The sequence below is a fragment of the Lithobates pipiens genome, unplaced genomic scaffold, assembly GCF_037356315.1.
Source record: "Lithobates pipiens isolate NorthernLeopardFrog02 unplaced genomic scaffold, aLitPip1_a1.2 Scaffold_3, whole genome shotgun sequence".
NCBI classification, from domain to species: Eukaryota; Metazoa; Chordata; class Amphibia; order Anura; family Ranidae; genus Lithobates; species Lithobates pipiens.
The window spans coordinates 7,448,735-7,475,910 of record NW_027507790.1 but is presented as its reverse complement, the minus strand read 5'-3'; the positions used below and the strand labels follow the sequence as shown (position 1 = coordinate 7,475,910).

Genomic DNA, 27,176 nt, shown 5'->3' with positions numbered 1-27,176 from the left:
GTGAATAAATTCAGTTCCTCTAATCTTTCCTCATAGCTGAGCTCCTCCATGCCTCTTATCAGTTTGGTTGCTGCTCTCTGCACTTTCTCCAGTTCCCCAATATCCTTTTTGGGAACTGGTGCCCAAAACTGAACTGCATATTCCAGATGAGGTCTTACTAATGATTTGTACAGGGGCAAAATGATATCTCTCTCTCTGGAATCCATATCTCTCGTAATACAAGAAAGGACTTTGCTCACTTTGAAAACCGCAGCTTGGCATTGCATGCTATTATTGAGCTTATGATCTACCAAAATCCTCAAAACCTTCTCCACTATGGATCCCCCCTGTTGTACTCCCCCTAGTATGTATGATGCATGCATATTCTTAGCCCCCAAGTGCATAACTTTACATTTATCAACATTAAGCCTCATCTGCCACATAGTCGCCCAATTAGACAGAGCATTGTGGTTGGCTTGTAAATTGGAGACATCCTGTAAGGCCGTTATTCCGCTGTATAGATTGGTGTCATCTGCAAAGACAGAAATGTTACTTTTGATCCCAGACCCAATATAATTTATAAAGATATCAAAAAGCAGGGGTCCCAGCACTGAACCTTGGGGTACACCACTGATAACCTTAGACCATTCAGAGTAAGAATCATTAACCCCTACTCTCTGAATTGTGTCTTTTAGCCAGTTTTCTATCCATTTACAAACTGATATTTTCAAACCTGTAGACTTTACCTTACACATGAGTTGTGTGTGCAGATCTGTATCGAACGTTTTTGCAAAATCCAAGTATACCACGTCCACCACCACCCCTCTGTCCAAGGTTTTACTTACCTCCTCATAAAAAGAAATCAGGCTTGTCTGACAAATTCCGTCTTTCATGAGACCCAGGACTTGCATGCAAAAACGCAGCGAGGACCACCTGTAGAGTCTGCAGCTTGTCCGAAGGGAGAAAGATTCTCGCCTCTGAGAAGTCCAGAAGCAGGCCCGGGTACTCCAGGCGTTGAGTGGGCACCAACACTGACTTCTGTAGGTTCAGTATCCAACCAAACTCCCGTAGAGTTTGCAAAGTGATTGCCACATCCTCCCTTAATTATGAGGCGGAAGCTGCTCTCAGAAGGTCGTCCAGGTAACCCACGATTGCGATCCCTTGCTGCCTTAGCAAAGCCATAATTGGGGTTAGCACCTTGGTGAAGACCCTAGGTGCCGACGTCAGGCCGAAAGGGAGAGCTACAAATTGGTAGTGTGCAAATCTCAGAAACCTCTGATGCTTGATGCATATGGGATGGGGACATGCAAGTATGCGTCCTTGATGTCCAGGGATGCCAGAAAATCCCTCTGATGGAGTGCAGCGACCACTGAGTGAACTGATTCCATCCTGAACCTTTATACCTTCACAAAGCTGTTGAGGGCCTTGAGATCCAGGACCGGACGGATCCCTTCCTTCTTTGGGACTACAAACAGATTGGAGTAGAATCCTTGAAACCTTTCCGGCGTCAATAAAGGTACTATCACCCCACGCAACAGCAGGTCCTGTACAGCCCCAAACATGGCATCCTGACGAGCTGGTGGAAGATGAAGGTTGGAGGGAAAAAATCTGTTTGGCGGACAAGAAAGAAACTCTATCTTATATGCTGATGAAACCAGTTCACAGACCCACTGGTCGTAAAGTAGGGAGGTCCACCGGGCTGCAAACTCCCAAAGGCGACCCCCCACCTGAGAGTCTGGTGGGAGCAAACCTTCATGCGGTAACAGATTTGCTCACAGGCTTGTTTGGCTTGCGAAATCAGGGACGATTTTGTCCCTCAGCAGGCACCTTGTCGGACTGGGAATGCTTACCTGCCAACTTGGGTGGACAAAAAAATCTGCTTTTGAGTGGAAATGGAGGGCCCTTGCCTACAGCGTGGCTCCTTCCCTTTTCTGGACTGTGGAAGAAACATATTTTTACCCCCAGTAACATTCTTAATAATGTCATCCAGCGAGGCACCAAATAGCCTCTCTCCCTGGAAGGAAAAATCAAATCCGCCAGTGCTTTCTTAGATGCCTGGTCCACAGACCAGCATTTCAGCCAAATCAGACGACGTAGCACTACTGCTGATACACAGGCTCTAGAAAGCAAGGGGGCCGTATCTAAGGCTGCATCACAGACATATTTAAGGCCCCGCACCAACTGGTCCACCAGCTCCACGCAGGTCGGGGAAGCCTGTTGCTTAATCAACTCACGGTGCAACAATTTTGCCCATTCAGTAAGCATCTGTGACACAAGGGCCGTGGCTAACACAGGCCGCATTGCTGACCCCACCACCGTAAACATGGAACGGTCAACCGCCTTGGCCCTTCTGTCTGCACGGTCCTTGAAAGCAGGAGTCCCTTTCCACTGGAATTGTGGTTACCTTATTTAACCGGGATACCAGGTGGGTCAACAATCGGAGGAGATGTCCATTTCTTCAGGAAACTCTCCTCAAAGGGGTAATGCACCTCCATGCATTTCACGATTGAAAAGGCCCGCTGCGGTTTTCCCCACTCCTTGTAAATAAACGTATCAAAATAAGTTGGGTAAAGAAACACCTTAGCGGTGCGGGCCGGCTTATGGGAACGAAAAGGGAAAGACACCTCTGTAGATGCCCCGCTGTATCCTCCATTTATAAGTGCTCCTACAAGCGTCTTTTCTTTAGCTGGCCCTGACACGGAGTCATCCTCACTGTCCAAATAGTCCTGGTCCGTATCCTCTGATATGTCAGAACAGGGGCCGTCTGTCACAGCGGGGCCCGAGTCTGAATCAGAGCTTTGTCCAGAAGACAGTGGGGGAGAGGGGGCATTTTCTACCCCCCTTTCGCCTGCACGCCGTTTCCATCCTGGCAACAAAAGCCTCCAGGACCGCCGGCAGAGCATCCATAGGCAGCGCAGGTGCAGAGGAACCAGTTTCAATAACAGTGATGTCTGGAGAACAAGCACCAGCTTCCGATGCCATACTGACCCTCACTCGCTTGTCACCACATAGGGACCTAAGGCAAGTCACACAAAAAGTCCACCAACGAGCTGCCACAGACTGAGGGCGCCCCGCAGGACTCACCACCCTGACTCAGGTACTGCGCTGTGCTGCCGCTGTCCACTCTCCCCTGCGTCATCCACGAGGTGTCTGTGTGAAAAGCACCCTGTTCTAGAAGGGAACAAGCACCCAGCGCTAGAGGCAAAACTACCTGAGGCTACTAGAAAATGGCCACCTCAGCAAAAACATCTGAAGGCACCCAGAAATGGCCGAACTACCAGAAAATGGGCGAAAGGCAAAAACTGGCTGTGGCTACAAAAAAATGGCTACAGCCCCAGGAAAATGACCGCAGAGCGTGCGGTGACCTCCCCATATGTCACACACACCACAAACACCCCACCATGGCCCAGAAACAGGGAAGAGGATGAACAGACCCCCAACACAGTGCAGCCCCCTGCCAGGAACCAGAGCCCCCCCATAGGACCCCCCTGGTACATGCACTGCACCCCCATGTGCCCAGTCACACAGTGGCTCATAGCATGGGGAGGAGGGAAGGGACAGGGAGAGAAGAAAGGGAGCGTGAGAGACCCCCTAGTCAACCTCCCAGGGAATGCATAGCTGCTCCACCCTGCCGAGACAGGTGGAACCATACTTACCCTTCCTGCAGGGACTGCTGGACTCATTCCACGGACAGACCCATCACCCGAGCAGTACGGGGTGGCTGCCGGCCACGGCACACTGTGACACTGACAGCAGTAGCCTGGGCATATGTGTGCCCCAGAGCATATAGCTCAACGGCCGCCCCTGGATCAGACAGGGCATGTCATGGCTGACCCAGCTCGTAGCTAGGGCCTGCTCACACTCGATGGCCAGGCTGGGGGGGACTACAAGGATCTATATTATCCAGCCTGTCACCCAGCCCAGCTGTTGATTGTAGATCACAGGAATTAAAAATGCAGAAAAAAGGAATCAAATTCCCAGGACCAGGTCCTTCTCCTACAATAGGCAGAAAAAAAACTGAGCTGCTGGATACAGTGTGAGGAGTTATAGCCAGTAGGACCTCCCCCTGGGCGGTACTGTGCAAGTGTTGCTGTTTTTAACACATTCTGCCTAGTCCTCTCCTAAAGGGGTGATATAACCCAAAGGTCAAGATGAATATGCTGTGTCCATCAATAAACGAAAGAGAAAGGAGCGCGGATGCCATACCACTCGCAATACGAAAGCTCAGAAACGTGTTGCATATTAGTGATGTCACAGCCCCGTGCCACCACATGTCTTCCAAGCCTCGCTCTGGGTGAGACGTGACAACGCACGGTAGAGCGGCACGATTCTGGCTAAAATAAGAATCCCCTTTTTTTTTGCTTAGAAGATTCTCACGATTCTCATATATGAGGCATAACCTCATCTTTCACATTAAAACAAAAAAAATTGGGCTAACTTTACTGTTTTTTTTTTTAATTAATTGAAGTGATTTTTTTTCCCAAAAAATTGCATTTGAAAGACCGCTGGGCAAATACAATGTGACATAAAATACTGCAGCAATTGCCATTTTATTCCCTAGGGTCTCTGATAAAATATTTGTTTGGGGGTTCCAAGTAATTTTCTAGCAACAAATATTGATTTTACCTTAAAAAAAGAAGTCTCAGAAAAAGATTTAGACTTTAAGTGGTTAAACTTCCTCCATTTACATTGAAAACTTGGCAGTAGGGATGAGCCGAACACCCCCCGGTTCGGTTCGCACCAGAACTTTCGAACGGACCCCAAATTCGTACAAATTTTAGAACCCCATTGAAGTCTATTGGACTCCAACGTTCGAAATTAAAAGTGCTAATTTTAACGGCTTATATGCAAGATGCTGTCCTAAAAAGGGTTTGGGGACCTGGCTGCTGCCCCAGGGGACATGGGTCAATGCCTAAAATGTTTTTAAAAATGGCCGTTTTGGCGGGAGCACTGATTTTAATGACGATTAAAGTGAAAAAAAAGAAAGTGAAATATTCCTTTAAATATCGTGCCTGGGGGGTGTCTGTAGTATGCCTGTGAAGTGCCAAGTGTTTCCCGTGTTTAGAACAGTCCCTGCACAAAATGACATTTAATGGAAATAACATCATTTAAAACTGCTTGCGGTTTTAATGTTATATCTGGTTCCTGCAATATGGTTGAAAATCATTGAGAAAAATGGCATGGGTAGCCCTCCCTGCCCATTACCAGCCCCTTTGTGTCTTGTACGCATATTTAGGGGAACCCCGTACACATATTAAAAAAAGGAAATGCGTGTGGCCCCCAGGCCCTATATACTCAGAACAGCAGTATACAGGCGGTGCAAACAAGACCGGGACTGTGTAGGTTTGTTGTGTTAAGTTGAATCTGTTTGTAATTTTGAACTGGTACATTTTTAAAGTGTAGCTCCAGTCAAAAAAACTATTTTTAAGCTTTTTGGAAAACATAGGGAAGGATTATCACCCCTGTATAATTTGTTTTGTCGTCCATCTTTTTTCATCTCACTTGCTGTTGTCTCCTTCCATTTGCAAGTAGGAGATGTTTGTAAGTTGGATGTTTGAAAGTAGGGGCCTGCCCTATATGCTCTGCAGAAATGGCGGAACAAGGTGTTGGTTTTGCCACAACATTGTAAGCCCTCAAAGTGACTCTTGGTGGACGCTGGAGCGCCCTGCTGTGAACGATTATATCAAGAATTGTAATTACAAGCCATTGTTGAACAGTGGTAGAAAAATTGACCTTTGGTGGCTGTGGTGCTGGTGCCACAACACTATAAGTCCTCACAGTTACTCTGGGTGGGCACAGGAATGGGCCCTCCTGTGAAATATTATATCAAGAATTGTAATTACATGTCCCTGTTAAACAGGGGCAGAAAAATTGGGCCTTAGGCACTGGTGCTGGTGCCACGACACTGCAACCTCTCCCATATACTCTAGTTGTAGTGCAGGAATTAGCCCTGCTGCAAAGCATTGCATCAAAAATTGTAATTTAACGCCCCTGTTAAACAGGTGCAGAAAAATTGGGCCTTAGGCACTGGTGCTGGTGCCACCACACTGCAACCTCTCCCATATACTCTAGTTGTAGTGCAGGAATTAGCCCTGCTGCAAAGCATTGCATCAAAAATTGTAATTAAACGCCCCTGTCAAACAGGGGCAGAAAAATTGGGCTGATGGCATCACCCAGAACCAGAAATGTTCTTCCAACATATCAGCGGAGGAGGAAGAGGGTAGACAATCAACATAACAGGACAGTCACTCAGCATCAGCATAGGCAGTCTTGAAGGGATGTGATATTTCAAAAAAAATTATTCGGTTACATCAACTTCAGGTGCTTGGTAGCTGTGGGTGATCCAAGACGGATTCATCTTGATGAAGGTCAGTCGATCAACTGATTCGGTGGACAGGCACACCCTGTGATCGGTAACAAAGCCACCAGCAGCACTGAAGGTGCGTTCCGAAAGAACGCTGGATGCAGGACAGGCCAGTAGCTCAATTGCATATTGTGTAAGCTCTGGCCAGTGATCCATCCTCAAGACCCAGTAAGCCAGAGGATTTTCGGTGGGAAGGGTGTCCAGGTCTGACCTTGCCCCTAGGTATTCCTGCACCATGTAAATCAGACGCTGGCGATGGTTGCTGGAACTGATCATACCTTGGGGCTGCGGACTAAAAAATTGTCTGAAAGCATCGGTCAGACGGCCACCTTCTCCACCGCTCCTTCTGACCGATGCCTCTGCAACACGTTGTCCAGGACCAGGAGTTTGTAACCTCCCAGTCTCTGGGAACAAGTTACACAGACCTTTCTGCAAGGCCTCCCGGAGATGTCTCATCCTCTGCTCCCTCTGCAATGGCAAGATAAGGTCGGCAACCTTACCCTTGTACCGTGGATCAAGGAGAGTGGCCAGCCAGTAATGGTCCCTCTCCTTGATCCGAAGAATACGAGGATCCTTCCGCAGGCTTTGCAGGATCAGGGAGGCCATGCAGCGTAGGTTAGCTGAGGCATTCGGTCCGGAGTCCTCTGGGTCACTAAGGACAACATGATCCGCAGCTACCTCCTTCCAGCCACATACAAGTCCACGGGTTTCTTGGGACTGTAAATCATCCCTACAAGACTGCTGCTGCTGCTGAGTGCCAGCCTCCACCTCCATGCTGACACAATCATCCTCCTCATCCTCCTCATCCTGTGTGATGGGTGGCACAGCAGGAACACTGTCTGGATAAAGGGGGCCTTGAGAGGCAAGGAAGTCCTCCTCTTCCTGCCTCTGTTCTGCCTCAAGTGCCCTGTCCATTATTCCACGCAGCGTATGCTCCAAGAGGTGGACAAGAGGTACAGTGTCACTGATGCATGCACTGTCACTGCTCACCATCCTTGTGGCCTCCTCAAACGGTGACAGGACAGTGCATGCATCCCTGATCATGCCCCACTGGCGTGGTGAGAAAAAACCGAGCTCCCTTGACCTGGTGCCGTAGTCGCACAGGTACTCATTGATGGCCCTCTGCTGCGTGTGCAGCCGCTGCAGCATGGCCTACGTTGAGTTCCACCTGGTGGACATGTCACATATAAGGCGGTTCTTGGGCAGGTTCAATTCCTTTTGGAGCTCAGCCAGCCAAGCACAGGCATTAAATGATCGGCGGAAATGCACGCAGACTTTCCTGGCCTGCTTCAGGACATCCTGTAAGCCCGGGTACCTGCCCAAGAACCGCTGCACCACCAGGTTAAGGACGTGAGCTACACAGGGCACATGGGTCAGTTGTCCCTGTCGGAGAGGAGGTTGGTGCCATTGTTGCAAACCACCATTCCTGGCTTAAGCTGGCGTGGCGTCAACCACCTCACGGCCTGCCCCTGCAGAGCTGACAAAACATCCGCCCCAGTGTGGCTCCTGTCCCCCAAACAAACCATCGCAAGCACGGCATGGCATCGTTTTGCCTGTGTACTTGCGTAGCCCCTGGAACGCCTACGGAGCACCGCTGTTTCTGAGGACAGAGCACTGGAAGAGGCCATGGAGGAAGAAGAAGAGGAGGGGGTGGAGGAGAGAGGTGTGTCACAACCAATAGTAGCATTTTGGAGGCGTGGTGGCGGAACAACCTCCAACACTACTGCACCTTGTCCTGCATCCTTCCCAGCTGCCAGAAGAGTGACCCAATGGGCCGTGAAAGACAGGTAACGTCCCTGTCCATGCCTGCTGGACCATGAGCCAGCGGTAATATGCACCTTACCGCTGACCGCCCTGTCCAGCGAGGCAAGGACATTGCCTTTCACATGCCGGTAGAGAGCCGGAATCATCTTCCATGAGAAAAAGTGGCGTTTGGGGACCTGCCACTGAGGAACCACACATTGTACAAACTCACGGAAGGGGGCCGAGTCTACCAGCTGAAAAGGCAGCAGTTGAAGTGCTAGCAATTTAGCCAAGCTAGCATTCAACCGCTGGGCATGTGGATGGCTGGGAGTGAACTTCTTTCGCCGGTCCAGCAGCTGGGGCAGGGACATTTGCCTGCTATAATCGGACGTGGGTGTACTGCTAGCAGAGTGCCCGGAAGCACTTGGCTGTGACACACCTAATTCTACACCTTCATTCCTCTCAGAGCAGGTTTCAGAGAGGACTGAATGTCTAGTGGGGTTGGAGATCCCAGCTGATGGGGAGCAAGGAGAGGTCCGCTTTGTTCTTTGGTGTGGGTCTTTGAGGTACGCTTGCCAACGAGCTGCATGGCAGGTTAACATATGTCTGGTCAAGCATGTGGTGCCCAAGCGGCTGATGTTTTGGCCACGCGAGATACACTTGAGACATATGTTGCAAATAGCAGCGGTGCGATCTGATGCCCACACCAAAGAACTTTTAGAATAACGCGCAGAGGCAGCGCCCTGCACAGGCGGAGCTCTGCGGTGTGATTCAGTCGGTGTGCTGCCCCTAAGCTGGCCCCGGAGGGCATCCTGCCTCGTTGGACATGTGCCTCCTCCTCCTCCTACCAGGCACCCACGTGGAGTCAGTGCCCTCATCATCCCCTCCCTCTTCATCACTGGAGAAAACCTGACAGTATGCTGCAGCTTGTGGAACATGACTGCCAGATTGCTGTCCTTCTTGAGCATCCCCTCTCTCTGCATTCACGCTACCGCCTTCCTCTAGCTGAGTATCATCATCAGAGCCTACAAAACACTGGGCATCCTCCTGTATCCAACACTGTGCTCAAAGAGTTCAGGAGACTCCTCAGGAGGACGTGGTGGGTCTAGGGAATGAGTCACTGATGATGATATTGAGAGGAGGGAAGACTATGCGTTGGCAGCTGCTTTGCTAGTACCCTGAAACTGGGTGAGAGAGGATGAGGAGGATGAAGAGGGCTTGGTCATCCACTCTACCAAGTCGTTGGCATGTTGCGGCTCAACATGTCCAGCTGCCGAAAAGAAGGACAAGCGTGTCCCATGGCCACGTGCTGATGATGACGATGCACCGCGTCCACGACCAGCACTGTTGTCTCTAGACACAGAGCCTGGTTGCCCTATTTTATCGGCTCGCGTCTGTCTGCCTCTCCTTGCTGGCCTTCCAGACATGGTAATGGCCTGAAGGGAGTTGGGAAAAACAGCAATTGGGTAGTTTATATAGAAAGGATAGAGGTGGGACTTTATATGAGCCGTGACCATCCGGTACACCGAGCTCCATCCCTAATATTTGAATACAAAGAAAGGGGGGGCAGCAATGGGACTTTATATGAAACAACACATTGAAGGTCAATTAAATCAATCAATAAAATGATATTTTATTGGCGATGCACGGGGAGATACTACAATAAGTTAACAGTACGTCAATATTATAATACATAGACATATACAGAAAAGTATACAATAAAATAAAATATATATAAATAAAATAATAAATAGTAAATAATAAATAAGTAGTAATAAATAATAATAGATGGATAATAAATAAATAAGAAACATGTATGATGGTAACATAGATCAATTCATATTGTATAAGCGTTAATGTATATATTTCATATTGTAGTAACATAATTACACATAAATAGTAGCAGATCAATAGTATATCCCAAAGTGCATATACAGTGGAGACCAATAAAATGAATTGATGATTTAAATAAATAAATCAAACCCATGAGGGAGTCTTGGTTGTTGGGGCATAACATCCACTGGTAAAAAACTCGTAAAAAGTTTGACGCGTTTCGTGGACTGTTTCCACTCATCAGGAGCCGCTATAAAAATTGGGGGTACCTGTGGCAAAAATATACTAAGTATTAAAAATCAATGATAATTGATTATGCAGGAAAAAGGGGGGAACATACAAAGTGGTCCCATCCACTCTTACCTATAGAATAACAAAGGATGCATCTAGATCTCATAGTAGTAAAGGTTTTACTTCAGAGGCACTGTGGAGGGGGAATCTGCAACTTTCCGGGAGTTGAGGTAACATCCAAGAAGCCGGCAAGCAGGCCAGAGAGTGAATAGTCCTAAATGTGACTGGAATTTACTCGAAACGAGTAAGTGTGGTGGAGGGAGGCTAAGGAACCTAAAAAAAGGAAAGAATGTGAAGTGGGATAGGGGAAGAGGGGGGGGGGGGGGGTTTGATAATGAAGAAACAAGGAAAAGTAAGTGAAGCAGTGAATATTGATGAATGAATGAATTGATCTATGTTACTATCATACATGTTTCTTATTTATTTATTATCCATCTATTATTATTTATTACTACTTATTTATTATTTACTATTTATTATTTTATTTATATATATTTTATTTTATTGTATACTTTTCTGTATATGTCTATGTATTATAATATTGACGTACTGTTAACTTATTGTAGTATCTCCCCGTGCATCGCCAATAAAATATCATTTTAGCAATTGGGTAGTGTATATTGTGCTGGAGGCACACACAACTTCCACTAACTCCTGCAGATGACAGATAGCTCAAATAGAGAAGAGCTATGTAGGTGGATATAGCGGTGTATACTGGGTTCAGAGCACGCAGACAGCGCGCACAAGCTCCTACCGCTGACTGCAAGCTCTATTTAAAACGAGCAAGATAGTTTGCTATATAGGTGGATATAGCGGTGTATACTGGGTTCAGAGCACGCAGACAGCACGCACAAGCTCCTACCGCTGACTGAAAACTCTATTTAAAACGAGCAAGATAGTTTGCTATATAGGTGGATATAGCGGTGTATACTGGGTTCAGAGCACGCAGACAGCACGCACAAGCTCTTACCGCTGACTGCAAGCTCTATTTAAAACGAGCAAGATAGTATGCTATATAGGTGGATATAGCGGTGTATACTGGGTTCAGAGCACGCAGACAGCGCGCACAAGCTCCTACCGCTGACTGCAAGCTCTATTTAAAACGAGCAAGATAGTTTGCTATATAGGTGGAGGTTTTTATTAAAAAAAAAAAAAAAAACTGCTGCCAGTTGTATTTACAAAACAAAGACATAAATACTCATTCTTGAAAAGAAGAAAGGAAAACCAACTTAAACAGACTTAATAAAATAGAAAAGAAAATATGCTTTCTTCACCAGCTTAAAAGAAAAGTCACAGGGATTAGAACAGTTTATCTACAATAACAACCTATCTATATACACTACACACCCTTTATAGACAGGAACGTAACGAAACCATCAGTGCCTACCATGCTTTTAAAATTAGATTGCCCAAAAAACTAAACGTGAGGGACAGGACAGACAGACCCACCACCTAGGGAAAAAAAGGGGGGAGGATCATCAAGGTGGCCGGAAAGAAAAGCCTCTCCACAATCTGGCACACCTTTCCCTGCCTGTTCTTTCTCCCTCAAGATACCTCACCTTCACCAATTCCCGAAAGATATCACCCGCCACCTCATGCACGGGCAGGAACTTGCAACTAGTGGACACTAAGCACCGCGCGTGCCAGGTGTAATAAAGGCAAACTGTACTAACTAAAAACAGTGACGATAACTCATGACCCCTCCGGACCCTGAAGTCGCCGTACACCCTCTCAGAATAGGTGAGGGCCCGGAGACGGGGATAGCCAATGGCATCCCCAACCTCCCCCAGAACCTCCAAGTTGAAAGGGCACTCAACTAAAAAGAGTTCCATGGTCTCCAGTGTCCCTCCACACTCGGGACGAGGACAGCCCCTGTCCTCAAGACAGCCCCTGTCCTCAATCACAAAAGTACTTTAAGTTCGACCTCACATAGAGCCGTCCATGGAACACCCTCCATGCAAGATCCCTGAACTTGGCCAGAATTCTCTTAGAATTCAGAAGGGCTAATCCCTCCCTGAGAACCCTGTCCGGACAATCCCTTAAGGCTAGTGGTCTCAAAAAGTCAGAGGTCATGACCCGCTGGTACAGCTCGCGCCGACCCAACGAGCCCACCTCCAGGGCCGTTATCCTCCACCGCCTCAGTACCCTTAGGGCAGTTGGAACATACGTGGGGAGGTACCCATGGAATCTCCGTAGATCATCGGGGCGACCACCCCCCTCCCACCCACTCAGGAAAACCAGAAACCAGTTCTTACATGAGCGTTCCCACAGGGAGGGTTCGTCCTGAAAAATGGATTGTAGGTTGAACTTAAGAAACACCACGGTAAAGAAAACCGTGGGATTAATCATGTCCAACCCACCCTGCCTCCTCTGTCGGTACGTGACCTCCCTCTTTATCAGATTCAGCCTGTTTCCCCACAAAAGCAGAAAGAACAGACCGCAGATCCGCGCATAGAGCGATCTTGACAGAAGACAAACGTAGCTGACAAAGAGGAATTCGGGAAGCAAATAGGTTTTGACCAGACTCACCCTTTCCCTCAGTGACAGCTTCCAGCCTTTCCAGGCATTAACCTTTTGGGTGGCACTCACCAGCATGCGCTCCCAATTTAGTTTGGGATAGTCACCCTGGCCAAAAAGGATGCCCAGAATTCAAATTTCTGTCCGGGGCGTGGGGAACACGTCCGGGAGGGCAAACTGCTCACCCTCCCTCCCCAACCAGAGAACTTCACTCTTAGTCCGGTTGACGCCTCGGAGTAATCTCCAATCTGCGTTTCCACAAACTGGGCCTCCTTTCGGCTAGCCACTACTACCGAGACGTCGTCCGCATAGGCCACCACCCTTACCGCCTTATCCGTGCCACTGCAGGGCTCCGCCTGGACCCCCCTCAGGTGTCCGCAGTCTAGCCTCCTTACGAAGGGGTCAACCGCAAAGACGTAGAGCAGGGGACTCAGCAGGTAGCCCTGCCTAACACCAGAGTCCACCAGAAAGGTAGGACCCACCCAACCATTGACAAGAGGAAAGCTTTCAGCCCCCCTGTACAAAACTCTGAGCCAATCGATGAATTGATCAGGCAAACTGTATCTCCCCAAGAGAAGCCAGAGATACTCATGGTTCACCCGGTCAAAAGCTTTCGCCTGGTCTAATGCCAACAGATACCGCCCGTCACCCGTTTCCCTGCACCTTTCCACAGCCTCCCGGACGTTGAGGACAGCACTAAAGGTGCTGCGGCCAGGAACCGTGCAGTGCTGGGAAACAGACAGTAGCTTGTCCGCGACTGCAGACATACGCACAAACAGTATCTTCGCCAGGATCTTTCTATCCGTGGAGAGAAGGGCGATAGGGCGCCAATTCTCCACCAGGGACGGATCTTTCCCCTTTGACAGAAGGATCAAGGCCGACCTTCTCATCGAGGGAGGAAGCAGGCCAGACGCCAAACACTCACTGAACACCTCCCTCAGACAAGGAGCCAAGAGGCCCTTAAAGGTCCTGTAGAACTCCACCGTGAACCCATCGGGTCCCAGCGACTTCTTTAGAGACAAAGAGTCTATGGCCTGTTCAACTTCGGCCACAGAGATCTCCTCTGTCAAAGAGCCAAGGGGGTCAGACCCCACCTCAAGTGGAGTCTCATCAAGAAATTTCTTGGCTTTTCCCAGGTCCAAAGGCTTCTTCTTCAGGAGGTCCAAAAAATGGGCTCCGACGATCCCCAGGATTCCCGGCCTGGACCTCGCCAAAGAACCCGAGGGATCCCTCAGTCCGTGTATGACCTTCCCACTCACCGCGTCACCACAGCTCTTGTAGGGGTCCGGGTTGGTGAACTTCCCATAATCCCTCTCAAGAACCAGGGAGGCGAGACGGTCATACTGACACTCCTTCATCTGAAGCTTCAGACCTGAAATCTGGTCCTGAGGGCCACCATCAGAAACCAAGCGGTCAAGCCGCCTGCGCAACTTCTGGTAGGCCTGGTACCAGGAAGCTGCCCGACGACCAGAGACTTCACGGAAGAAGCCTTCCGACCTCTTCTTCCCTACTTCCCACCATTTCTGGCGAGAGCAGCCGCTCTCAAGGAGCGAAGCTTGTTCCATAAAGAAGTCTTCATAGGCCGACCTGACTTCAAGGTCCTCAAGTAGCGACCCATTTAGTCGCCACAGGCCCCTACCCTTCTGAGGGGTGTCCGCCACATTCAGAGTGACCGACACCATACAGTGATCAGAAAACTCGACCGCATGCAACACAGGAGCCGCAAAGGATGAGTCCCCCTTCAAAAAAAAACCTATCTAGTCTACTCTTACTACTACCTCTGGAGTATGTGAAACCAGTGAGGTTGGGGAAGTGGTGAACGTGCACATCCACCAACCCGGCCACCCTCACTATGCAATTCAAAAAGATACTATCATATCCCAGAGGGCCTGAGGTGCCTGCCCGGTCCTTTGACCTGGTGACTAGGTTAAAGTCACCACCAAAGACCACCTGCTGGGATGTAAACAGGTATGGTTTCAGCAGCACAAGAAGGTCCTTCCTCCCTCTCCTTGACTGGGGACCATAGAAATTTATGAGGCGGAGAAATTCCCCTCTCACGACTTCATCCACAATCAAACACCTACCGATTTCTAATTCAATCACTCGTCGACAAGCCACCGAACCGGTCTTAAAAAGGACCGCAACACCACTGCAGGGCTCAGCCGCAAGAGACCAGAGGGAGGGCCCATGTCTCCACTCCCTCTTTGCTAGGTGCATCTCTGCCACAGATGCCAGCCAGGTCTCTTGCAAAAACAAAATGTCAGCTTCAACACGGCCGAGAAAATCAAAGGCTGAAAACCTAGCCGCCGCAGAACGCACACTTGCAACATTAATCGTGATTAGTGATTAAGGTTTACGTTCCTCTCTATATTACAAACCCAAGTTAATCCTCCTCGTAATCGGAGGATAGGACCCCAAAACGATTCCAGAGGGCGAGCAAGGATCCCCCACCCGCCCCCAGACTGGTGCTGGGCTGAGGGTCCTCGCCACCCTCCTTCCCCAGGCCCTTCCTCTTCCGTTTTTTTGTCTTTTTCTTAACCCAGCCCGACTTGGGGGGCTCTCTCCCACTCTCACCGTCTGACCTCCCACTAGACACCTCCTTGGGGCGCTTATTCACCCCCTTACCCACCTCAGAGGTGTCCATTGGGATACCACCCTCCAGGCCAACCCGCCGACCACCCACCACCTCCGTGGAGGCAGGAGGAGGCATGAGAAGGGCTGCCGGATCCGGAGGCAGACATGGTATATCTGGGGGGGGGGAGAGGTGGACGGGGAAGGAGAAGAAGGGGGGGAAAGGGAAGGTGGCGGGGGACGGGAAGGGGAGGCAGGGAGAGGGGAAACAAGGGGGGGGAGGGGAAGGGGGGGCTGGGGAACTGGTGGAGGGGGGGAGGATGCTTCTTGACAGAGGGCTTTTTTGGTTTAGCCTGAACTTCTGCTGGATTCCCTACCGTCGCCCCATCGGGCACAGTACCGGACGGGGCCGGGGAACCTGCTGACATACCCACCCCTGCAGTACCCGCCCCCTGCTCACGCCTGGGGGGTCTGACCCTTTGAGGGAGGGGGGCGCCCTCATTCTGTGACCCAGAAGGATTGGGGCCCCCACTTTGTCTAGGGACCCGCCCACCCTCCAGGCCAGGAACACTCTCCTCAGTCTGGCACCCCCTAAAAGCTTTGGGGCAACGGCTGAAGGGGTGCCCCATTTCCCCACAGAGGTTGCAGACTAGAAGTCTGCAACCCTCAGGTGAGTGGCCAAAACCATTACACCTCACGCAGCGAGGCATAGTGCAGTCCGCGCTAAGGTGCGTGGGACTGCCACATTTGAAACAGCGACGGGGCTGGCCAGGGTAGAAGACCAGGATCCGGTCTCTCCCTATAAACGCACTCCCGGGTAAATGCGCCACGGTGCCGGATCCTGACCAACCAAGCACCTGTCCAGACCCCGCGGCCGTCCAAATTCTTCCTCAACCCTGTCTGGAGCTGCCCATACCACGCCAGCCAGGTTGCGATGTCCTCAGGAGGAAGGGACTCGTTTCTAACCAAGACGGTCACGTTCTTTATCTCCTCCTGCCTCGAGAGAGGTACTACACGGAAACCTTTCCACGGATCTGACTTCCTGACAATCTCGTACAGGGTCAGGAAAAGTTCCATAGAGACCACGGAGGCGAAGCTCACATCGAACTCCTTGCTGTTCGCAGGATGTATGACCGTGAATAAGTCAGAAACCTTGAAGCGTAATCCCAGCAGGTAGTCAATTACTTGACCCCTACTGGGACACGCGGCCGTCCCCTCCCACCTGAGCTGCACCACATTCCGCCTGCGCCTCTCCGGACCCCCCGTACCCCTTGACCACGCCTGTGCCCCCTGGAGCTGTTCCTCGGGGGGGCCCTAAAGTTCTGGGCACCAAACTGGCCATACAGGGGGCCCAGAGGAACAGAGGAACCTGCCACCTGGACAAATGAGCGCCCAGCTTTCAGGGCACCTATGAGGTTTGCCTCTTCCTGCGTGCCAAAGATGGGATTCGGGACTGTGGGGGAAGGGCCATACCCCTGCTGAGACGAGCCCATGGGCTCTGACGGAGCAGCACACACCCCCCCACTCCCACCCTCTATCCCCCCCAACGGGTGACTTGTTCTCAACCCCCACCGTAGATGGGGACATAGCCACACTCCCCACAGCAGCGGGGGCTTGAGAGGAACCCACTTCCATCTCCTGTGCCATATCCTGCTCCTGCTGTTGGGACCCCTCCAGCTCCCTGATGAAATCCAGGGCTGGGCACTCCCCCCTTAGTTCCCCCATAGGGGACTCCCCCCAACTTGTCTGTCCACCGGGTAAAGCTCCACTGGAGGATTCTGGGGTACCCATGGCAGTAGCCACCAGAGAAGCCTCCGAGACCCCCAAAGCCCCTACCTGACCCAGAGGAGCAGGAGACTTGGTCACCGAGGCCCGGGGTGTCCCCACCTCCTCAGTACATTTTTTCACAACCTCCGGGGTCACCGCAAATGGTACTTCCAGTTCACGCAGGTCACTTCTGGCCGCACCCCCGGAAACAGGAAGTGACACATCCATCTCCCCGCCCCCACCCTCCCTGGTGTCTGCAGAGGATGTTTGTCCAAGATGTTTTTCCCGCACATGGTCCGTGCTTGCCAGCACCTCCCCCTCACCACATGTGGCCGCGGCGGGGGCCGCCATTACGGCCGGCACCCCTCGCACTGTCCCAGATGCTGCGGGCTCGACCGGGGCCACTGGGGGGGCCCGCACAGCATCACCGTCCACCAACCTCCGGCCGCCGGTCTTCACAAGTCCCTCCGGGTGGCCTCTAGCAAGGACCACCACCAGCTTCCTTCCATGCTGTTCCATCCGACTTGCCTCTCCCCCGGAGCTTCCCTGTGCATCATGGGGTACCCTACCCGGATCTATCTGCTCCACAGCCTCTGGCTGAGAAGGTGAGACAACAGGGATCCGGGGACCCTCCGCACTTACGGCTCCGGGGGCCACGCTCACCTGGCTGGTCTCCACCTCGGGGAGCTGGTCTTCCTCACCCATTGAGGCTGCTTCCTCCACCGGGGTTTGTAGCTTCTCCTCCGATCCCGACAACACTTTCTAGGAAGAGCTCTTTCTCCTGGCCGCCTGGGATCCTTCCTGGCTTGCCCTCAGGAGTTCTTTCTTTACATCAGAGAGGCCGCCCAGCAACCGCCATAGGTCTCTGCATTCATGCTTCAGGCCTTCAATGGCCTCCCGGTATTCCCCCCTTCTGCTACTGGCTGAGCGGTCTCTGCGATTCCGCAGGTCCGCTAGTCTCTCGGATTTCAGCACGTAGGCCAACGTGGCCTTCTGCATAAGGACTTTAATCCTAGTCCGGCGCTTCTGCATCCTCCCCGGGTCCTCTCCCGGCTGAGCCCGGGTCCAGTCCAGTAGTTCAAACTGTGTCTGCAGGAACAATCTCTCCTCCCTGGAGAGGTCTTTCACTCCAGGGGGATGAAACGTGGGCCCAGGCCGGGAAGAGGGCCCCGGACCTGGGCTGGCTGACGCCATCAGCTCCCTCTCCTCCTCCAACTCTCTGGAAGCTCTCACACTCTCAGTACAGTTCAGAGCACGCAGCCAGCACGCACAAGCTCCTACCGCTGACTGCAAGCTCTATTTAAAACGAGCAAGATAGTTTGCTATATAGGTGGATATAGCGGTGTATACTGGGTTCAGAGCACGCAGACAGCACGCACAAGCTCCTACCACTGACTGCAAGCTCTATTTAAAACGAGCAAGATAGTTTGCTATATAGGTGGATATAGCGGTGTATACTGGGTTCAGAGCACGCAGACAGCACGCACAAGCTCCTACCGCTGACTGCAAGCTCTATTTAAAACGAGCAAGATAGTTTGCTATATAGGTGGATATAGTGGTGTATACTGGGTTCAGAGCAAGCAGACAACACGCACAAGCTCCTACCGCTGACTGCAAGCTCTATTTAAAACGAGCAAGATAGTTTGCCATATAGGTGGATATAGCGGTGTATACTGGGTTCAGAGCACGCAGACAGCACGCACAAGCTCCTACCGCTGACTGCAAGCTCTATTTAAAACGAGCAAGATAGTTTGCTATATAGGTGGATATAGTGGTGTATACTGGGTTCAGAGCAAGCAGACAACACGCACAAGCTCCTATATACACACACGCACATTTTTTTAACCAAGAAAAAAATGATGGATGTTGCATAATACTTGCACAGCAGTTTTTAAAACCTAAAAGTTTTAGAAAAAATTCGGAATGGCAAACAAATGACAGTACTTAAAAATTTCCATAGGCGGTAATGGCCTGTTTACATTAGACCGAAACCAAAAGTAATCTCTATGGTAAGCTGGAGAAACAGCTGGCTTTAGTCTCAGGCTCTCCGGTAACACCAGTGGGACGGGAGAGCCTGGGAAGGCATCATAGTGGCAGGGGCAGACCCGCATTCATGGTATGTAAAAATAGGATTTTTGTACTCAACGTAAAATCCTTTTCTCTGTAGTTCACTGACTGACACAGCTCCTTTATTCTTGACCATTGGGTTGTTATGCCACCTTCAGGAGAGGACTAGGCAGAACATGTTAAGATGTACAAAAAACAGAACTTTCTAGTTCCGCCTTCAGTACTGCTTCCTGCAGCCTCATTACGTCAGCAAGCAGTATAACGTAAATCAATAGGAGGGGAGGGTGCTGTGTCAGTCAGTGAACTACAGAGAAAAGGATTTTATGGTGAGTACAAAAATCCTATTTTCTCTGTAGTTCACTGACTGACACAGCTCCTTTATTTTTGACCATTGGGATGTCCCCAAGCAGTATCATAACAAGGCGTGGGAAACAGCATAAAAGAACTTCACCCACAAACAGAAGTGCTCCCTAACAAGGGAGTCACCACTTTATCTGACTGCATCAGAACTTGCAGTAACAATGCAACAGTGCATTATACTCAAAAGTAACTTATTTTCTTTAAAACAGAAAAAGTAGTGCAGAATTGCAACATTATACGCCCGCCCGCAAACTTGCGGCCAAGCAGGCATCAGACGATGCGCTTACATCCACTCTGTAGAAAAAACTTGCGGCCAAGCAGGCATCAGACGATGCGCTTATATCCACTCTGTAGAACTGACGACTAAATCGCCGCCTTACACACCAGAGCGACTGACACTCGATGTTGGAAGCCCGAGAGGCCCCATTGTCCTGGTGGAATGGGTCATGGTAGGGAAGGGGGGGCACCTGCCCCTTCAAGGCGTAGGCCTGTACCACATCTGTCTGACCCATCCGGAAATGGTGATCGACTAGACCTCCATACCTCTTTTTCGGACCAGCTGCCGAAACGAACCGAGATCCAACTCCCGAAGGGGAGCCGTGGCAGACAAATATATCCTTATAGCCCTGATCATGTCCAGGGAATAAAGGGTCACCTCTTATGATGTGTCGGTTTGGGACACAGAGATGGTAACACAATATCATCATTGATGTGGAACTCCAAAACCACCTTTGGCAGAAAGGAAGGTTGCAAATGCAACAACCCCTTATCCTTATGGTTAACCAAATAGAGCGAATTGCAAGACAAGGCCGCTAGTTCCCGAAATCCTCCTGGCCGATGTAAGGCCACTAGAAAGACCTTTTCTGAGAGAGTCAACAGGGGAATTTCTCTGATGTTCTTCAAATGGTGGTTTCTGAGGCGCTGATAACACCAGGTTCAGATTCCACAGGGTAACGGTGAACGCACCGGAGGAACTACAAGTTGGACCCCCTGAACAACAGCACTAGAAAGCGAGACGCCAAGGGTCACTGAAAAAAGACAGCCAAGGCTGATATTTGTCCCTTAATGGTGCTTGAAACCAACTTCTGGTCTACTCCTCGCTGTAGAAACAGCAGGATCCTGGAAACTAAATAGGTGCATGGATGCCATGCTTCCTCCTCCGATATAGAGATGTATGCCTTCCAGGTACAGCGGTATATCTTCCGAGCAGAATATTTCTGTGCTCTCAACATAGTTGAGATCACTGAGTCCAATTTTGGTACGGTACCTTAGCATCTGACTATTCAACAGCCATGCCGTTAAAACCAGGTATGGTAAAACAAGATGGAGAATCAGACCTTGGCACAGAAGGTCCTCTCGCAACTTCAGTCGCCAGGGAGTCTTTGCAATCAGGCATACTAAGTCGATGCGTCAGAGGCCAAGGCCATTCCGGGGCATTAGTATTACTGGAACCCCCTCGGCCTCCACTCTGCGGAGCAGACGTGGTAGTAGCTTTTGCGTGGGAAAGTCGTAGATCAGTCGGTACTAATCCCATGGAGCCACCAGGGAGAATGACGCATCTGCCCAAGGATTTCTTATCCTGGATACGAATCTCGGCCCTACCGATTGAGATGGGAAGCCAGGAGATCCACGTCTGGTGTGTCCCACCATAGGGACAATAGCCTGAACATGTCTGGATGCAATGCCCAGTCTCCTGGGTCCAGCATCTGGTGACTTAGGTAGTTAGCCTGCCAGTTTCTTCCTCCCAGGATTTAATGGCCGACAAGGCCTGTCGCTCTGTCCACTGAAGGATGTGAGCGACCTCCTGTGCTGCAGCCAAGCTACTTTTTCCTCCTTGATGGTTGACATATGCCACTGCCTTGGCGTTGTATGACTGGATCCTGATCGTACGCCCTCGTAGTCTCATTGACTATGTGGAGAGGCAAACCTGATCGTTTGGAGTTCGAGCATATTGGCAACTTGGGTTCCTCACCCGACCAGAGACCCTGGGTCGACTGTACTCCCAGTACACCACCCCAGCCAGTCAGGCTGGTGTCTGTTGTGATCACAGCCCAATGCAGAGGTAGGAACGACTTCCCAGACCGAAGTGCCAGGGACCTCAGCCACCAGAGCAGGGGGTCCCTGACTGGCTGGCTCACGTGAATTTGCTGATCCAGGGATAATGGAGATATGTCCCATTATGTCAATATCTCCTTCTGCAAGACTTTGGTGGAAAGGCGTATGGTACTGCCTCGAGGGAGGTCACCATGAGGCCCAGAACTCACATGCAGAAACATAGCAACGACCACCTGTGGTTCAGCGATAGTTTTACCACGGCCGTGAGAGTCTGCAGTTTGTCTGAAGGGAGAAAACTCTCGCTTCCATGGAGTCCAGCGGTAAGCCTAGGTACTCCAGTGCTGAATCTGTATGAGCACTGACTTTTTCAGGTTCAACAGCCACCCAAATACCTGCAGGGTTTGCATGGTGATTGCCACATCCTCCTCTAATTCTGAGGCGGGAGCTGCTCTCAGAAGGAGGTCGTAACTACGAGTGTGATCTTGCGTTGTCTCAACAACGCCAAAATTCAAGTAAATATCTTGGTAAGGACTCTCTGATGCCTGAAGCATATGGGTATGTGCAGGTACGCATCCTGGGTGTCCAAAGATGCCAGGGAGTCCCCTTGATGGAGTGCAGCGACTACTGAACGAACTGATTCCACACTGAGCCTCTGCACTTAAACAAAGCAACTGAGACTTTTAGGTCCAAGATTGGACGTACCCCTTCCTTCTTCGGGGACTACAAACCGTTTGGAGTAGAACCCCTGGAACCTTTCCGTCACCGGAACAGACACCATAATTCTGAGGTTTAGCAGGTCCCATGGGGCCTCCCAGCGAGCCGAGAGTAAGGGTATGCTGGAAGGGAAGATCTGTTTGTTGGCCAAGAGAGGAACTCTATCTTGTAGCCAAGGAAATCAGTTTGCAGACCTATTGGCCAGATAGCCGAGAGGCCCACTGGGCTGCAAACTCCCGAAGGCGACCTCATACGGGTGGGGGAAAACCTTCATGCGGTAACACTGTTCTTGAAGGCTTGTGGTTCCAGGGACGCTTTCGTCCCCAAGGGTCGTCCTGTTGGACTGGGAGCGTTTTGACGAAGTCCCAGACTTCACGGCGTGGCTCCTTAGTCTTCCTGGCCTGTGGGAGCAAGGTACCACCTGTGACATTCTTAATAATGTCATCCAACGACGCTCCAAAGAGCCGTTCACCAAGGAAGGGTAAATCTCTCAAAGCTTTTTAAATGTCTGGTCCACCGACCAGCCTTTCAGCCAAATCGGGTGCCTCAGCACCACTGCTGACACTGAAACCCTGGATAACAGAGGAAACGTATCCAGAGCCACGTTATAAATGTACTTACGACCGTGCACTAACTAGTCTGCTAGTTCCATGCAGACGGGAGAGGCCTGCTGCTTTACCCTTCTGTAAGTCTTTCCCTTCAGTAGGTGTCTGCGACACAAGTGCTGTGGTCAGTACTGGTCGTATTGCTGGCCCTCCACCGTAAATAAGGAACGGGCCACTACCTCGGTTCCTCCCGAACACAGGAACCTCTTCTACTGGGATCATGGTTACTTCTATTTAACCTGGATACTGGGGGATCCACGCCCGGAGGAGCCGACCCTTACTTAAGAAGGCTCTCCTCAAGGGGGTAACGTACTGCCATGTGTTTTTGGACCTAAAAAGGTCAGTGGTAGTCACCCCCATTCCTGTAAATGAACTTATCGAATAAGTCAGATACGGGCTGGCTTACGGAACCCAAAAAGGGACCGCTACCTCAGCAGAGGAATCTGCTGTGTCCTGAATTTTCAGGGTATCACGCACAGCTGTGATAAGTGCTCCAACAAGCGTTTCGTCACGCGCGGACCCGGACGGGGACTCATCCTCACTGCCCGATTGGTCCTGGTCAGTGTCATCTGAAATAACAGAGCAGGGGTCACCAGCCTCAGCGGGGTCTGAGTCTGCGTAAGAGCTCTCCCCAGAGGATGGGGGGCCCGGGGGCAGGGGCCACTTTTTACTGCCTTTGCACTAACACACCACCTCCATCTCTTGGCAACGACCGTGTTAAGGACCGCCGACAAGCATCCAGAGGCACTGCACTGTCTGCAGGCGAACCAGTTGCAATTGTCTGGATTTCGGGGGAAGAAACACCAGTTTCTGAAGCCATGCTGACCCTACCCTGTCTGCCACCTGTTGGGGACTTAGGACAGTGATGGTCCCACCCTCCTAACTGCTGCAGGTTGAGGGGCCCCCACCGCAGGACTTACCACTCTGATCGAGTTCTACGCTGTCCAGCTAGTTGTGCCTGTGTCCTGTGTCAGCTCCCAGATGCTTGTGAGAGAAAACCATGCTGTGCTGAGCCTCAAGGAACAGCGCTGAGCATGAAAAACGTGTTTAGACTGCAACAAAATGGCCACCGAGCGTCCAGTATAAAGGACATAATCACAGGGGAAATGGCCGCCAAACTACAAAAATATGGTTTCTGACCATGCTTCCCTCTGGTCACACCAATAATGGCCACCAAGCACTGGACACAGAGAGGGACAGTGAAACACAGGTAGAGGAAATGGTGGCAAACAGCGCTACAGCGGTCAGCAGACACAGACCTCCAGACACCCAGGGGAGAGACAACAGACATCCAGGGCACAGTCACCCAGCGCAGGCCCCCACCCAAGGTGAGAGCCCCTGTTCATGTGGCACACACACCGCTCAGAAGCCCATGCAGCATCCCCCATGGGGGGGGGGGGAGATAGGGACAGGGAGAGAAGAGAGGGACCCCTGAATCGACCTCCCAGGGAATGCCCAGCTGCTCAGCCCCACCGAGGCAGGGAGAGCTGTACTTACCAGTCCTGGCGAGCTGGGGAAACATTCCATCACAGACCCACTCTCCGATCAGTATGGGATGGCTACTGGCCCGGCACACTGTGACGCAGACATCCGTAGCCCGGTCATATGTGTGCCCCAGAGCATTATGCTCACCAGCCTCCCCTGGAGCCTGAGGGGCATGTCGTGGCCGACCCAGCACGGAACTCTGGTCTGCACATGCTCGCTGGCCAGGCTGCGGAGACTACAAGGATAAGGGTATCCAGCCTGTCACTCAGCCGGCTGTTGATAGCAGATCACAGGATCTTAATCTTGCGCAAAAGGCAAACTTCTGCAGAAAAAAATCCACTGACCGATGGGCCTGCAGGGTTCCTAGGTCCTTCTCCCTCACTAGGCAGAAAAAACTGAGGCTGCAGGAAGCAGGCTGGAGGGTTTTTACTGAAGGGACTGCCCCTTGGGCGGAACTAGAAAGTTGTGTTTTTTGTACATGTTCTGCCTAGTCCTCTCCTGAAGGTGCTGTGTCAGTCAGTGAACGTAAGAGAAAGCAATCCAGCGGCCATTTTATTTTATTCAACATCGTCATCTGAAAACATTGATACCAGCATCATGACTGCAGCTATGACCCCCTTTATACACTTTAACCAAGGACATAAAGGTACGTCCATTTGATGGAAGTGTTTATACAAAATACTGAAAATGATATACTTGCAGATTTTTTTTTTTGCCCAATGCCGGACACTTTCACCCCCTTCTTGTCCAGGCCAATTTTCAGATTTTAGAGCGGTCATAGCTTGAATTAGAATTATGCAGTCATGCAACACTGTATCCAAATACATTTTTTTTTTTTAGACAGATAGAGCTTTCTTTTGGTGGTATTTAATCACCACTGGGTTTATTTTTATCTTCATAAACTTATATCAAAATATATTCTGCTACATTTCTTTGGCAAAAATAACCCAAATCAATGTACATTTGTTAGTTTGTAGACTCAATAACTTTCACACAATGGTTTGTGTATATTATATATATATATATATATATATATATATATATATATATATATATATATATATATATACACACACACACACACACACACATATATATATATATATATATATACACATTATATATATATATATATATATATATATATATATATATAGGCATACTTATGCCCCGTACACACGAGCGGACTTTTCAACATCCAAAGTCCGTCAGACCGAGTCCGTCAGACTATCCGATCGTGTGTGGGCTGCAACGGACTTTAGCTTCGCAAAAGTCTGACGGACTTTAGAAATGAAGCATGCTTCAAATTTTCCCGACAGAACTCCGCCGGACCCGGTCCCCTTCGAAAACTCCGCTCGTGTGTATGCTACTCCGACGGACTAAAACCGACGCTAGGGCAGCTATTGGCTACTGGCTATGAACTTCCTTATTCGAGTCGGGTCGTACGTCATCACGTTCGAATCCGTCGGAGTTTAGTGTGATCGTGTGTGGCCAAGTCCGTTCGGCCGAAAAGTCTGTCAGAACTCCGTCGGAACTCCGGCGGAACTCCTTTGGAAGTCTGTCGGACATAAGTCCTCTCGTGTGTACGGGGCATTAGAATTACATCCAAAATATAGTGTGTTATGCCTCCCAAGGGGACACCCCATGTCAGAGACTTTCACAGTCTAGATGCATAGAGGGGCCCAAAATCCAAGGAGCACCTATCGGCTTTCAAGGAGCATAAATTACGCATCCAACTTCCGAATAAAACGAAAAGAAACGCTAAGGAGAAAATATTAAATGACATACAATGGAAGCTGCTAACAATATGAGTGAACATTTTGGCTGTGATTGATGATTGGGCTGATTCCTGTTACTGGAGGAGGCTGCCTATATAATTAAGCATGCTTTGACCCATCTTTTCTAAATGGTATTTTTTTCTGGTAAGTGTACTGTCCCACTAAAATGAGTATGAAACATTCACTCTTGGTGGTTTTGGTTCACTAATCATATGAAAGAAGTGCACAGAATGTATGGTTTGGTCTGAAAATTTTTTTTTTTTTTTTTTACACAAAGCTGTCAATTAGAAATATCTTATTAACACACATCATAAGCATACTTAGAATTACACCCCAAAACGAATTCTGCTCCTCCTCCTGAGTATGGTGACATTACATGCATGAGATTTTTTCACAGCATAGTTACACAGAGGGGCCATACTACCCATCACATTTTAGAGAATAAACATCCTAAGGTATTTTTAAGAGGCATTGTGAGTCTTTCATATACTTTGTTTTATTGCCACAAGTTTTTGAAAATTGTGGAAATAAACGCAAATCAAAATCAAAAAAGGTGGCAATTTAATAAGATATTTCTCACATGCAGCATGGGCATATTTAGAATTACACCCCAAACACATTCTGCTACTCTCCCGAGTATAGCAATACCACGTGTGAGACTTTTTTCACTGTCTGGGTTGATTTTGTACTGGACATTAACCAATTGTATCAAAGTCAATGTACTGTAATGGTCACCTCTATATGAGTGGTCAGGGAATACTATATAGTGTCACCTATAGCAGTCCCAGCTCCTATAAGCCAAGCAAGCTCAGCCTACTGGTTAAAGACTGCCCCAGAAATCCCATGCTCACTGGCCTGGTGTTTCGCAGGAATGTAGTCAGCGGCATGTGCAGATGGGTCAGTTGACATGGTCAGCAAACAGGCAAAGGATTGGTCCAGGCAGTAGGCAGAAACATGGTCAATAAACAGGCCAGAGTGAGTACAGGCAGCAGGCAAAGACAACACTGCAATTGTGTGGTGGTAATCAGGGACACTAACTATTGTGGC

General features: G+C 49.9%; 1 protein-coding gene and 1 long non-coding RNA gene across 2 annotated transcripts in view; both read right to left on the bottom strand.

Moving 5' to 3' along the window:
• LOC143940130 (uncharacterized) overlaps positions 1 to 27,176 on the bottom strand; it is a 648,562-nt gene that overhangs the window by 22,016 nt on the left and 599,370 nt on the right. The gene's annotated exons all lie outside the window — the stretch shown is intronic.
• The window catches only part of LOC143940129 (acyl-CoA dehydrogenase family member 11-like), a 130,836-nt gene that overhangs the window by 22,016 nt on the left and 81,644 nt on the right, over positions 1 to 27,176 (bottom strand). The window lies entirely within an intron of this gene.